The sequence below is a fragment of the Hemitrygon akajei genome, unplaced genomic scaffold, assembly GCF_048418815.1.
Source record: "Hemitrygon akajei unplaced genomic scaffold, sHemAka1.3 Scf000046, whole genome shotgun sequence".
NCBI lineage: Eukaryota > Metazoa > Chordata > Chondrichthyes > Myliobatiformes > Dasyatidae > Hemitrygon > Hemitrygon akajei.
In genome coordinates this window covers 64,957-80,692 of record NW_027331932.1, presented here as the reverse complement: position 1 = coordinate 80,692, position 15,736 = coordinate 64,957, and the positions used below count along the sequence as shown (strand labels likewise).

Genomic DNA, 15,736 nt, shown 5'->3' with positions numbered 1-15,736 from the left:
ATATTATGGTCACACTTACCCAAGGGGCCTCACACGACAAGAGCTAACTAACCCTTCCTCATTGCTCAATTCCCAATCTAGAATGGCCTGCTCTCTAGTTGGTTCCTCGACATGTTGGTTGAGAAAACCATCCCGCATACATTCCAAGAAATCCTCTTCCTCAGCACACTTACCAATTTGGTTCACCCAATCTGTATGTAGATTGAAGTCACCCATTATAACTACTGTTCCTTTATTGCATACATTTCTAATTTCCTGTTTAATGCCATCCCCAACCTCATTACTACTGTTAGGTGGCCTGTACACTGTATATAAAATATAAAGATAGCAAGCATATGTAGGATAACAGTAAGTACATTCACGTATTATACAAACACGCCGGTCACACACACACACACACACACACACACACACACACACACACACACACACACACACACACACACACACACACACACACACACACACACACACACATTTCTGCAGCTTGAGTCCCCTGGGCACTCTAAATGCTACCGTAATCTACAATTGTTCACAACAGAGATTGTCATCTGCCGAGTGAACACTGGCAGGGGGCAGCACAGACTCCTAGCTGGACATCGCGCCTCATCGCCGCAGGGCGGGCAGTAGCGTCAGCTCAACATTTCCGGTTTCGGTTGTATTAATCGTGATGAAGCGGGAAGTATTCAAAGTAGAGGGGCGGCTTTATTGGTCACATGAGATTAATTGACAAACTCAGAGAGAGAGGAGTTCATGTGCCTCTTTGACAGGGATGTTAATGTACAGGGACTGCAGTGAGATGGTTGTTGTTCAGTCAGAAGTGCTTTAGTTCAGTTGACATATCAGGCCGAAGGGTCTGTTCTGTTCGGTGATTTACATTCACTGCACTGCAAGAGGGGTAACAAGACAGATTTAAATTCATCGAGTGTGCAGATAAGAGGGTGGGGTAGATCAAGAACTTTGACGATAGATTGTGAAATACAGAGAACAACCACTTCACAGACAGCATAGGCAATGAGCGAGCCACACAGCTCTCACTCTGACACCTCCACACCCCTCACCATGCCATGGACACAGCCACGACCGGACGCTAAGCGACCCCATACCGTGACACCCACACGCATCCCGCGTGACACTCTGAGGAACAGAGTTGGAACTTGAACTGGATGAACTGGGGATCATTCGTGAAGCTGAGGGGTGACAGGGAAGACATATAGAAAGTTAGATACACCCACGGTGTAGGGTACAGGGAACAGGGTGACAGACAGGAAGGTGAAAGGGGTTAAACAGCCAGAACCAGTGCAGAGACCCCTTGTGGCCAGCACGCTCAATAACAGGTAGACCACTTTGGATACTTCTGGATGGGAGGAGAGATGTGCAAATGACCAAGCAGGGGAAAGTCTCACCGGTCAGGTCTCTGGAAGGGACTATGCTTCTGTGGCTCAGCAGGGAAGGGTGTGAAATCTGGCGAGCTGTATCGATAGGGTTCTCTTTGTTAGGGGAACGGAAAAGAGGTATTGTGGACGAGAACGAGATTCCTCGATGGTATGCGGTCGTTATCGTCACCAGTATATAGGTAGAAAAATTGAGCCGGTTCTCCAAATTTACGTACGTGCAGGTGTGGACAAAATTAGAAATTACATTTAGTTTAAAACGTTGCTGAAGAGTTGGGGTTGAAGCGCACATAAAATGTACTAAATATAAAGACAGCAAGCATATGTATGATATCAGTAATTACATTCACTCATTATGTACACACACACACACACACACACACACACACACACACACACACACACACACACACACACACGCACGCACACACACACGGAGTATTTGGGGAAAGTAAAAATAAATATCAAAATTATTTTGAACTCCATGGAGCATGTGGGGATCCTCCGATATCCAGGCAATCTTTTTCTTCTTTCATTTCTCTCTTTTTTTTTAAAATTTCTTTCTTTAGATAAGAGTTTAGGGGGGAAGGTTATTGGGAGGGGGAGGGTTAATATCATTTTTCTTACTCTTTTATTACCACATTTATTCTTTGTAATTTCTAAAATTTAGTAAATATTTTTTTTTAAAGGCCCCTGGGTATTTTGAATGCCAGCGTAATCTACAATTGTTCGCAGCTGAGATTGCATTCTGCCGAGCGAACACTCGGGGGCAGCACAGACTCCAGCCTGGAGGCCGCGCCACACCGCCCCCACCTTGCTCAGCTCCTTCATTTCCTCTCTGATCAGCAACTCTCTCAATTTATACCTGAACTGGAATCGAACTAATATCCCAGCGGTAAGGTTTGCCATTAGAAGGGGAGAATTGTGGTACAAACTAGAGTTGCAGGGACATATAAATAAAAACGCCATTACAGTTAGTTGAGTGGTTGTTGGGACAGATGTTGTTAAGACCTCTGAAAAAGTTAAAAAGCAAAAGGTTAACCCGGCTGGGACTCATGTTCTGAGCGGCGTACGTTTCAATGCGGGAAGTATTGTTTGAAGGGTAGATGCTCTCAGGTCAGCGGTCAACGCCTCTGAGACTGACACGGCAGATATTAGTGAGACATGATTGCAGGCAGGACAGTACCGTTTGCATAAGCTATGAACGAGACACCCAACCCTCACTGTAACACGGAGATGTTCTTCAATGGGACACTGAAAGTGTTTCGGTGTCACTGCCACAACCCACATCTGACATGAACACGCCCCTCATCGTGACACTGACACACTGACAGGCTCTGCACCACAGCGGGATTTCACCACTCAACGATACCAACACAGAGTCAGGCCCTGCACTGTAACTCGAATACAGTCCTCCCCGTATGCATAACACCCTCCCTCTCGAAAACCCCTCCCGACTCCATCACCCTACTGCTACACGATTCCCAGTCACTGTCACACAGACTGCAGTACACCACTCCCGTCTCCGTCACCCAACCCTCGCCTACAAGCAGCCCCGTCTCAGTCACCCACACACTCTCCTGCACACTTCGCCTTCTCCATCATTGCGTACGTACCCATACGCCCCGCCCCGTCTCCGTGATTCACTCCACCCGCTAAGCGATCCCCATATACGTCGTCCCTCCACTCTCCTCCCACTCTGTGACACAGGTAATTGTGGGGAGTATGAGGGCGAGATGATGGCTGGTGTTTCACCTCCCCCCGTACCATAGATATCGATCACCAGGATCTGAATCTCTCCACAACTCATCACGCGCAGGCCTGTCACGTGTTCCACACCACTTGCATCAGTGTTTGCATTCTCACCACCCTTTCCCTGGCCTCCTCTCTCCTCCCCTTCCTTCCTCTAACGGCAGCACACAATCCGCTCACACACACACACACACCATCTCCGAGAGACACACACTATTCAAGACTACTGGAATGCCGAAAGGCTGGGTATCGGTGAGTGGGGAGAGCGGAGGAGGGAGAGGGTTTCGTACTTTTACTGGCTCCGGTAGGGTGTGCTGTGATGGTGCGGGAGGTACTTCACATGTCTGACACCGGGAGTGTGATGGGATAATATTTAGGGAGCTTCGCTGGTTATCAGTCCCAGGAACTGCGTGTTTGGAAGGTGCGGACGGAGCTTCACTCTGTGTGTGACCCCGGAGTGTGTGTTGAAACAATATGGAGGGAGTTGCACTCTGTGTATGATCCCGGGGGTGTGTGACGGATCGTTGCGGAGGGAGCGTTACGCAGTGTATGTTTCCAGGAGTGTGTGATGGGATTGTATGGAGGGATTGTCGCTCTGTCTGTGACTCCTGGCATGGGTCAGTGGATTTCGGCGTTTAAACAGACTCCGATCAGAGACAGTCAGCAAGAAAATGGCGCCTCACACGTTCTGCACCAACGACTGAATCTGAACACCCTTTCTGTGGCCCCACTCTCCTCCCCTTCCTTCCTCTTTTCACAGCACACCATTCCTTCCCTGTGATTCTTTCTTTATAATATATTTTATCGAAGGAACGGCACAATATAGAATACATAATGGATTACATTTTCCTCCATTTTGCTTTTATAACTTACCCCTAAACAAACCTCCCCTCACACGCCCTCCCCGAACATACAATGACAGCTAATGTATTTACAATACGACACTTCACAAACACAAGTACGGACATTTCACACCCATACCCCCGCACTACTTCAAGACGAAGTCCCACACACATCTACAACATCTCAGATGATGCAGAATAGACTCATATTACAATTCATCAACCACCCTGTGAGGTAAACCATATGCGTGTTAAAAGGGAAGCAACTTCCCAAGTACAATCAAATGCCCTCAACTAGTAGGTAATTCATTAAGACTCCCAAAATATGACAAGAAAGACCCCCATTTCGAATAGAACTTTCTCACTAACGCTCTCAGAGTAAATTTAATCTTTTCTAATTTCAGAAAAAAAAACATTAAGTCATCTAACCAAGCAGCTGCAGATGGGGGAGTGGCAGATTTCCAGACAAGCAAGATTCTCCTACGGGCCAAAAGCGATGTAAGTGAAATGATATCCGACTGGTTTGCATTTAAACCCAAAACATCATCTGCCACATCAAATACAGCTTTAAGCGAGCAAGGTCTCAGTGTCACCCCCAAAACCTCACTGATAATTTTAAAAACCAGTTCCCAATAGCCATCAAGCCGAGGGCAAGACCAAAATGCATGCACTAAACCAGCCGGAGAGAAGGAACACCTGTCACAGCCTAGTCTGACCCAGGATATATGTCAGCACGCCCGGCTTTACTTAAATGTACTGTGTAAAACTTTAAATTGTATGAGCCCGAGTCTAGCACATGATGACAAGGAATGAACCCTATTCTGTGCTTTTGCCCAATATCCCACAGCCAGATCCACACCAAGGTCATCCTCCCAGCTAGTCGTAGTTTTATTTAGATCTTGAACACCCGAATACATCAGCTGAGAGTGTAGTACAGTGATCAGCCATTTATTATTAAAGCTAAGAGTGAGTTTGTCCCGCAACATAGCAGGTGGTAGATCAGGAAAAGAGGGATATTCATCCTTGACAAAGTGGAGAATCTTCAGGTATTGAAAAAAATGATTATACGGAAGGCCATATTTACTGCACAGGTTATCAAAACTATTAAATATGTTATCAGTGCACAAATCCTTAATGCGCATAAGACCGATCAAACCCCATTGTCTAAAAACTGAATCGAGGGTGGAGGGAAGAAATAGATGGTTTCGATGAATGGGACACAGAACTGAACTGATGTGAACTTATAATGCCAGCCAAATTGATTAAAATTTTTAAGGGTGGAGAGCACGACAGGGTTAGATGTGAATTGAGAGGATTTCAATGGCAATGTTCTGTGACACCTCTCCTAACACCTTGAAATAATGTAGTTGACTTAAGTGCAATAGAAAGAGGCTCAACAGTAATTGCAAAAACGATTCTATGTTTCGTAAGTGGGTGGGTGAGCAGCTCGACGTCCTGGTCCATATATGTACCAAAGAAATCGGTATGTATGGGAAGGTGTTACTGCAAAGTGAGGTCAGGGATTTTGCTATTAAATTAATAGGCAGGACCACCACCCGTCCCAGTGTGTCCATACATTGGAAGGCGATACAGTTTAGCATGTGGCTCAAGCTACGGTGCCGGTGGGAGGGGTTCAATATTCATTGTGTTTATTCCAAGGAAGGTGAGATGTCAACAGAAGAGATGGAAGACGGTTTACACATAAACTGGAGTGGAGCTGATATCCTAGAGGGAAGGTTTGTCAGTACTGTGCATGAAAGGTTTTGGGAGAATAGTTTTTCTCGAGGTGCAGGGGGATGGGATTCAGAGTTCGAGAGCAGATAGCGGAGTCTATATGGAGACAGATGTTGTTCAGACCTCAGAACAAGTCAGGAATCGAAAGGTTGTGCATCAAGCGACTGGTCCCCTAAGCTCCGTATATTTCAATGCAGGAAGCTTCTGAAAAAGGCAGTTGAGCTCAGGGCATGAATCAACACAATGAATTATGATATTGTAGCCGTTATTGAGAATTGGGTGCAAGAGGGACAAGCAGGACAGCACGATATTTCGGGTTTCCCTATTTTCAGACGTCAGAAAGCGGAAGAATTACAGGAGGAGGGGTGACATTACAGGGCTGAGCAAATGTCACCGCAAAACACAGACAGAACAGACAAGAGAATTCGTCTCAGTGAATCTTTATGGGTGGAAAATAGAAACATAGAAAACTTACAGCAGAATACAGGCCTTTCGGCCCACAGAGTTGCGCCCAACATGTCCCGACCTTAGAAGTTACTAGGGTTACACAATACCCTCTATTTTTCTGAGCTCCATGTACCAGTACAAAAGTCTGTTTAAAGAGCCTATTGTATCCGCCTCCACCACCGTTGCCGGGAGCCCATTGCACACACACGCATCACTCTCTGCGTATAACACTCACCCCTGACACCTTCTGTGTCCCAAGTCCACAGCACCTTAAACCTGTGTGTTCTTGTGGCAACCATTTCATCCTGTGAAAAAGCTTCTGGCTATCCACACTATCAATGTCTCTCATCATCTTATACACCTCCATCAAGTGACCTCTGATCATCCGTCGCTCCAAGGAGAAATGGCCGAGTTCCCTCATTCTGTTTTCATAAGACATGTTCCCCAGTCCAGGCAACTTCCCATTTACTTCCTATAGTGAGGCGACCGGAACTGAGCACAGTCCTCCAAGTGGGGTCTGACAGGGTCCCATGAGGTTGCAACATTACCTCTCGGCTACTAAATTCAATTCGACGGTTTACGATGGCCAATACACCGTGTGCTCTCTTGAGCACAGAGTCAACCTGCGCAGCTGCTTTGAGTTTCCTATGTACTCGGAACCCAAAATCCCTCTGATCCTCCACACTGCCATTAGTCTTGCCATTAATATTATATTCTGCCATCATATTTGACCTACCAAAATGAAACACTTCACTCTTGTTTGGGTTGAACTCCATCTGCTTTTTCTCAGCCCTGGTTTGCAGTCTGTCAATGTCTCGGTGTAACTTCTGACAGCCCGCAACTCTATCCACAACATCTCCAACCTTTGTGTCATCAGCAATCTTAATAACCCATTCCTTCACTTCCTCACCCAGGTCATTTCTAAAAATCAGGAAGAGTGAATATCCCAGAACAGATCCTTGAGGCACACCACTGATCTCCGAACTCCATGCAGAATATGACCCGTCTACAGCCACGATGGACAACCACTTCTATGGGGTAGCCAGTTCTGGATCTACAAAGTAAGTCCCCTTGGATTCCATTCTCCTTACTTTCTCAATAAGCCTTGCATGGGGTACTTTAACAAATGCCTTGCTGAAATCCACATACACTACATCTACTGGTCTTCCTTCATCAATGGGAATGAGGAAATGAGGAAAAAGAAATGTATCGCCATGTAGACCAATGAACAGTCTGCTGGTTTAGGAGGAACAGATCTGCAGAGAGATCGCAGTGTTAGAACCATGGAACCATAAATCATTACAGCAGAGAAACAGGCCTCTAGGCCCTTCCTGGCTGTGCCGAAACATTTTTCTGCCTGGTCCCACTAACTTGCACCTGGACCATATCCCTCCATACAACTCTCATCCATGTACCTGTCCAGGTTTTTCGTAAATGTTCAAGGTGAGTCCGCATTTGCCAATTCATCTGGCAGCTCATTCCACAATCCCACCACTCTATGTGTGAGGATGCCCCCCAAAGTTCACTTTAAACTTTCCCCACTTCACCCTTAACCCACGTCCTCTGGCTTTATTTCTCCCCTAGCCTCGGTGCAATAAGCCTGCTTGAATTCACTCTATCTCTCCCCATCATAGTTTTATATACCTCTAACAAATCTCCTCTCATTCTTCTACGCTCCAGGGAATAAAGTCCTAACCTATTCAACCTTTCTCTGTAAATCAGCTTCTCAAGTCCCGGCAACATCCTTGTAAACCTTCTCTGCACTCTTTCAAACTTATTAATATCCTTCCTGTAATTAGGTGACCAAAACTTCACACAATACTCCAAATTCGGCCTTACCAATACCTTATACAACCTCCCCATAACATTCGAACTCTTGTACGCTATACTTTGATTTATAAAGGTCAATGTACCAAAAGTTATCTTTACGACTCTGTCTACCAATGAAGCCACCGTTACGGATTTTTGTTTCTGAATTCCCAGATCCCTCTCTTCTGCTGCACTCCTCAGGGCCCTACCATTTACCCTGCATGTTTTACCTTGGTTTGTCCTTCCAAAGTGCAAAACCTCACACTTGTCTGTATTAAGCTCTGCCAACCATTTGTATCCCATTTTCCCATCTAGTCGAAATCCCTCTGCATGCTTTGGAAACTTTCCCCACTGTCCACCATTTCTCCAATCTTTGCATTATCAGCAAATTTGTTAATCCAATTTACCACATTATCATCTAGATCATTGATAGAGATGACAAACAACAATGGACCCAATGCTGATCCCTTTGGCACACTACTAGTCACAGGCCTCCATTCAGAGAAGCAATCGTCCACTACCACTCTCTGGTTTCTCCCACTGAGACAATGTCTAATCCAATTTACCACCTCATCATGTATACCTAGCGACTGAATCTTCCTGACTTAACTCCCATGCGGGACCTTGTCAAAGGTTTTACTGAAGTCTATGTAGACAACATCCACTGCCTTCCCTTCATCCACTTTCCTGGGAACCTCCTCGAAAAAATCTAATAGACTTGTTAAACATGACTTACCACAAACAAAGCCACTGCGACTCTGCCTAATAATTCCCTGTCTATCCTAATACTTGTAGATCCTATCCCTTAGTACTCCTTTCTATAATTTACCTACTACAGACCTACCGGCCTATAATTTCCTGGATTACTTCTAGAGCCTTTTTTAAACAGCAGAACAACATGAGCTCTCCTCCAATCCTTTGGCACCTCACCCGTGGATACCGACATTTCAAATATGTCTGCCAGGGTCCCTGCAATTTCAACAGCAGTCTCCTTCAAGGTCCGAGCGAATACCCAGGTCCTGAGGATTTATCTACTCTGATTTGCCTCAAGATAGCAAGCACCTTCTCCTCTTCAATCTGTGTAGGATCCATCACCTCACTACTTGTTTCCCTTATTTCCATTGATTTCATGTCAGTTTCCTTATAAAATGGACGGGAAAAAAAAATAACATTTAAAATCTCACCCATTTGTTTTGATTCCATACGTAGCGGACCACTATGATCTTTTAGAGGTCCAAATTTTTCCTTTACTATCCTTTTGCTCTTAATATACCTGCAGATGCTCTTTGGATTTTCCTTCACCTTGATTACCAAAACAACCTCCTGTCTTCTTTTAGTCCTCCTGATTTCTTTCTGAAATATTATTTTGCACTTTTTGTACTCGTCAAACACCTTATTTGCTCATTGTTTCCTATACTTGACTTATATCTCTCACTTCTTCTTTATCAGAGTTCCAATTTTGCTTATTGTATTCACTTTGCCTTTATTCCTGACAGGAACATGCAAGCTGAAAATTTCTACTTTGAAGGTCTGCCCATCACATTCTTGCCAGAGATCAACTTGCCCCAATCCACGGTTTTGCATTCTTATTTCTTCAAATATAGCCTTTTCCCAGTTTAGAACTTCAAACCGAGTACCAGATCTACCTTGTACATGATCAAGTTCAAAATAAAGGCGTTATGATCACATTAACCAAAGTGTCCCCCCCGTACACAATTTCGTCACCTGTCCTAACTTTTTTCCTAATAAGAGATCTAATATTGCATCCTCTCTAGTTAGTACCTTTATATATTGATTTAGAAAACTTTCCTGAACACATTTTAGAAACTCTAACCCGTTTGGACCTTTAACAGCATGTGAGACCCAGTCAATATGTGGAAAATTAAATTCCCCGACTATCAAAACTTTATGTTTCCTGCAGTGGTCTGCTACCTCTCTGCGGATTTGCTCCTCTAGTTCTCGCTGACTATTGGGTCGTCTATAATACAACCCCAATAATGTGGTCATACCATTCCTGTTTCTCAGCTCCACCCATATGGCCTCGGTAGACAAACCCTGTTATCTGTCCTGCCTGAGCATTGTTGTAGCATTTTACCTGACTAGCAATGCCCCCTCCCACCCTTCATCCCTCTGCCTCTATCATGTCTGAAACATCGGAACCCTGGAACATTGAGCTGGCAGTCCTGCCCCTCCTGTAGCCAAGTTTTACTAATGGCTGTAATGCCGTAATTTCATGTTTCAATCTACGCCCGCAGCTCGTCTGCCTTCCCCACGATACTCCTGCATTGAAATAGACACAGCTCAGGAGATTATTACCACCATGCACAACCCTTCCAGTTGTTACTTTGCAAAAAGTTTTAACATAATTTGTTTTCACCCCCGCTCCACTATCGGCTCTGGCACTCTGGTTCCCATTCCCCTGCCAATCCAGTTTAAACCCCCTCCAATAGCACTATCAAATCTCCCTGCAAGGTTCATGGTCCCCTTTTAGTTCAGGTGTAACCCGTCTCTCTTGTACAATTCCCAAATGCCCCAGATGTTTCGATTCCTTTCCTGTTCGATTGCATTTTTCCTATTTGATGCGGTCATACCATTCCTGTTTCTCAGCTCCAGCCATATGGCCTCGGTAGACAAACCCTCTAATCTCTCCTGCCCAAGTACTTCAGTAGCATTTTCCCTGAGTAGCAATGCCAACGCCCCTTTCATTTCTCTTCCTCTATCACACCTGAAACATCGGAACTCCAGTCCTCCCCCTCCTGTAGCCAATTTTCAGTAATGTCTATAATGTCGTAATTCCATGTGTCAATCCACGCCCTCAGTTCGTCAGCCATCTCCAGAATACTCCCAGCATTGAAATAGACAGACCTCAGAAGATTATTATCAGCACACACAACCCTTCTATTCGTGACTTTGCAAGAACTGTTAACAACATTTATTTTCACCCCAGCTCCACTGTCTGCTCTGGCTCCGAATCCCCTGCATATCTGGTTTTAAATCTCCAAAAATCACTAACAAAACTCCCTGCAAGGATCTTGGTATACTTGTAGTTTAGGTATAACCCATCTCTCCTGTAAACATCCCACCTGTCACAGAAGATTAATAGCAAAAGGATAGTGAGGGATAAAATTGGCTCCTTCGAGAATCAGAGTGGGCAGCTATGTGTGGAGCCAAAAGCGATAGGGGAGATTTTGAACAATTTCTTTCCATCGGTGCTCACTAAGGAGCAGGATATTGAATTGTCAAAGGTAAGGGAAACAAGTAGGGTAGTTATGGAAACGATGACGATTAAAGAAATAAAGTACAAAAGTTTTTAAAGAATATAAAACTGGATAAGTCTCCGGGTCCTGACAGCATTTTCCCTGGGATCTTGAGGGAGGTTAGTGTAGAAATAGCAGGGTCTCTGACAGAAATATTTCAAATGTCATTAGAAACGGGGATGGTGCCAGAGGATTGTTGAATTGCTCATGTGGTTCCATTGTTTAAAAAGGGTTCTAAGAGTAAACCTAGCAATTATCGGCCTGTAAGCTTGACGTCAGTGGTGAGTGAATTAATAGAAAGTATTCTCATAGAGAGTATATATAATTATCTGGATAGACAGGGTCTGATTAGGAGCAGTCAACATGAATTTGTGCGTGGAAGGTCATGTTTGACAAAACTTTTTGAAATTTCTGAAGAGGTTACGGGGAAAATTGTCGAGGATAAAGCAGTGGATGTTGTCCATATGGATTTCAGTAAGGCCTTTGACAAGGTTCTACACGGAAGGTTAGTTAGGAAGGTTTAATCGCTGGGTATTAATATTGAAGTAGTAAAATGGATTGAACAGTGGCTGATAGGAGATGCCAGAAAGTCGTGGTGGATAACGGTTTGTCAGGTTGGAGGCCGGTGATTACTGGTGTGCCTCAGGGATCTGAATTGGGTCCAATGATGTTTGTCATGTACATTAATGATCTGGATGATGGGGTGGTAAATTAGATTAGCAAGTATGCAGATGATACTAAGATAGGTGGCGCTGTTCATAATAAAGTAGGTTTTCAAAGCTTGCAAAGAGATTTAGGCCAGTTAGAAGAGTGGGCTGCTTAGCAAATGGAGTTTAATGCTGATAAGTGTGATGTGCTACATTTTGGTAGGAATAATCAAAATCGGACATACATGGTAAATTGTAGGCCATTGAGGAATGCAGTAGAACAGTGTGATCTGGGAATAATGGTGCATAGTTCCCTGAATGTGGAATCTCGTGTGGATAGCGTGGTGAAGAAAGCTTTTGGTATGCTGGCCTTTAAAAAATCAGAGCATTGATTATAGGAGTTTGGATGTAATGTTAAAATTGTACAAGCCATTGGTGAGGTCAAATTTGGAGTTTTGTGTACAGTTCTGGTCACCGAATTATAGGAAAGATGTCAACAAATTAGAGAGAGTACAGAGGAGATTTACTAGAGTGTTACCTGGGTTTCAGCACCTAAGTCACAGGGAAACAAGTTAGGTCCTCATACGTTGGCGTGTAGAAGGTTGAGAGGGGACGATAGAGGTATTTAAAATTATGAGGGGAATATATAGAGTTGACGTGGATAGGCTTTTTCATTGAGAGTAAGCGAGATTCAAACAAGAGGACATGAGTTGAGAGTTAAGTTGCAAATGTTTAGTACGTAAAATGAGTGGGGACATCTTTATTCAGAGAGTGGTAGCTGTGTGGAACGAACGTCCAGTAGAAGCGGCAGAGGCAGGTACGATTTTGTCATTAAAAAATCATAGGTATATGGACAGGAAAGGAATGGAGGGTTATTGACTAAGTGCTTGCTCGTGGGACTATGTGCAAGTATGCGTTCAGCACCGACTAGAAGGGCCGAGATGGCCTGTGTCCGTGTTATAATTGTGATATGGTCATATGGTTATATTAAGAGGTCCCAATGATCCTGAAATCTGAAACCCTGCCCCTACTCCAGTTCCTCAGCCACATGTCATCCTCCAGAGCATCCTACTCTTACTCTCACTGGCACGTGACGTAGGTATCAATCCTGTGATTACCACCCTCGAGAACTTGCATTTAACTTCCTACAAAACTGTCTATACTCACGCTTCAGGACTCTTCACTGTTTCTTCCTTTGTCATTGCTACCCATGTGTACCAAAACTTCCGAGAGTCACTGTAACCACCAAAGAACCTCCTGCCTGTACGTCTAACTACCGAGTCCACTATCACTACCGCTCTCCTCGTCTTCCACCCTCCATTCTGCACTGCAGAACCAGACTCAGTGGCAAACATCTGGCCGCCACAGCTTGTTCCAGGTAAGTCATCGACCCCAACAGTATCCAAATTGGTATACATATTTTGGAGGGCAATGGCCACAGGGGAAACCTGCTTGCCCTGCCCTTTTCTCTTCCCTCGCCTGACCGTAACCCAGTTAACTGTGCGCTGCTCCTTTGGTGTAACAACCTACGTGAAACTATTATCTATAAACTCCTCATTCTCCCGAATGGTCCGCAGGTCATCCAGCTCCAGCTCCAGTTCCGTAAAGCAGTTTGTTAGGAGCTGCAGCTGGACGCACTTCCCGCAGGGACACCGGATATCTCCCTAATTTTCCACATCCTGGAAGAGGAATATTCCTACATCCTGCCCGGCACCCTCTCTACTCCAAGCGAAAAAAGAACAAAAAAAAAAACAACTACCGGAACCAGTTCTCACCTCTGACTGTTCATGCCGAACCCTGTTGAGCCAATGGCTTGTCACTCTGCTCCTTCTCATTCCTCTGCCCGCTCTCAGCGCTGCCTGCTGTATATGGCGGTCTTTTTTAAACCTTTGGTGTTCTACGTCACGCGCCTGCGCAGTGTTGTCTCACTTCCACAGCAGTGAAAGACAACCTTTCTCTCCGAGATACCTTTACTCTTTCACTCTCAGCCTCTTGCTTCTGTTTAAAAAGGATGTTGGGCTTCATTGCTTGTGGGATTGACTATAAGTTGATTGAGTTTATGCTGCAATTGCACAGGGGAGTGATGAGGACGCACCTGGAATACTGCATGCAGTTCCTGTCTCCTTAATTGAGAAAGCATGAACTGATTTCGATGGCGGTGCAGAGCAGTTTCACCAGGTTAATGGCAGCGATGAGCGGGTTAGACTATGAGGAGGGATTGAATCTCCTGCGACTCTATTCATTGGAATTCAGAATATGAGAGGAGATCGTATAGAAACAGTTAAAATATGAAAGGTGATAGAAAAGATAGAGGCAGGGAAACTTTTATCTAATAATAAAAATGACTTGGATGAGGAAGTGGAGGGATGGGTTAGCAATTTTGATGTTGACACAAAGGTTGGGGTGTTGAGGATAGTGTGGAGGGCTGTCAGAGGTTACAGCGGGACATTGATAAGATGCAAAACGGGGATGAGAACTGGCGGATGGAGTTCAAACCAAATAAGTCTGAAATGCTTCATTTTGGTAGGTCAGATATGATGGCAGAATATAGTATTAATGGTAAGACTCTTGGCAATGTGGAGAACCAGAGTGATCTTGGGATGCGAGCCCATAGGACGTTCAAAACACTGCGCAGGTTTACGCACTAGTTAAAAAGGCATATGTTATAGTGGCCATCATCAATGGTAGAATTGAATTTAGGAGCCGAGAGGTAATGTTGCAGTTTAGAGGACCCTGGCCAGATCCCACTTGGAGAATTGTGCTCAATTTTGGTCGTCTCACTACAAGATGGATTTGGAAGCCATAGAAAGGGTGCAGAGGATATTTAGAAGGATGTTGCCTGAATTGAGGAGCATGTCTTCTGTGGATAGTTTGAGTGAATTCGGCCTTTTCTCCTTGGAGCAACGGAGGATGAGAGGTGACCTGATAGAGGTGTATAAGATGTTGCGAGGCGTTAGTCGTGTGGATAATCAGAGGCTTTTGCTCCCAGGGCTGAGATGGTTGCCACAGGAGGACACAGGTCTATGTTGCTGGGGTCTAGGTACATAGGAGATGTCAGGGGTAAGTTGTTTTACTCAGAAATGGATGTGACCGTGGAATGGGCTGCCGGCAACCGGGGTGGAAGCGGATGCAGTAGGGTATTTTTAGAGTCTTTTTGATAGGTGCATGGAGCTTAGGAAAATAGAGGGCGGTAGGTAAGCTTAGTAATTTCTCGGGTCGGGACATGTTCGACACAATCTTCTGGGCCGAAGGGCCTGTATTGTGCTGTAGATTTTGTTTTTATGTTTTATGTGATGAAACATAGATGAAACCTTAATTAGGGGACAATGCCAAGAATCTTACCAATAACGCATCATCCACTTTCTCATCCAGGTCATTGTTAATAGTGCAAACAACTTCCCTGCCTCTATCTTATCTCTCACGTTTCATGTTTTATTTGTATCTATACAATCTCCTCTCCTATTCTGAATTCCAGCGAGTAGAGTCGCAGGTACTCAATCTCTCCTCATAGTCTAACCCCCTCATCTCTGCAATTAACCTGGAGAATCTCAACTGAAACGCCTTTAAAACCTGTACCAGTACTAGTAACTGATTTCGGGAATATGCGATGAGACAGTGTAGACGGAGCTTCATTCTGTGTCTCAAACCGGGAGTGTGTGATGGGACGGTGGGGAGGGAGATTCACTCTGTGTCTGTCCCTTGGAGTCTGTGATGGGACGGTGTGGTGGGAGATTCACTCTGTGTCTGACCTCGAGAGTGTGTGATGGGACGCTGTGGAGGAAGATTCACTCTGTGTCTGACGCCGTGAGTGTGTGATGGAACTGTGTTGAGTGAGATTCACTCTGTGTCTGGCC

General features: G+C 44.8%; 1 long non-coding RNA gene across 1 annotated transcript; it reads left to right on the top strand.

Moving 5' to 3' along the window:
* The first annotated feature begins 3,307 nt into the window (after positions 1-3,307).
* Positions 3,308-7,192, top strand: LOC140720751 (uncharacterized). The gene is made up of 3 exons (XR_012097249.1): positions 3,308-3,398; positions 4,393-4,486; positions 7,084-7,192. It is a non-coding gene; the product is annotated as an uncharacterized lncRNA (long non-coding RNA).
* Positions 7,193-15,736: the final 8,544 nt, after the last annotated feature.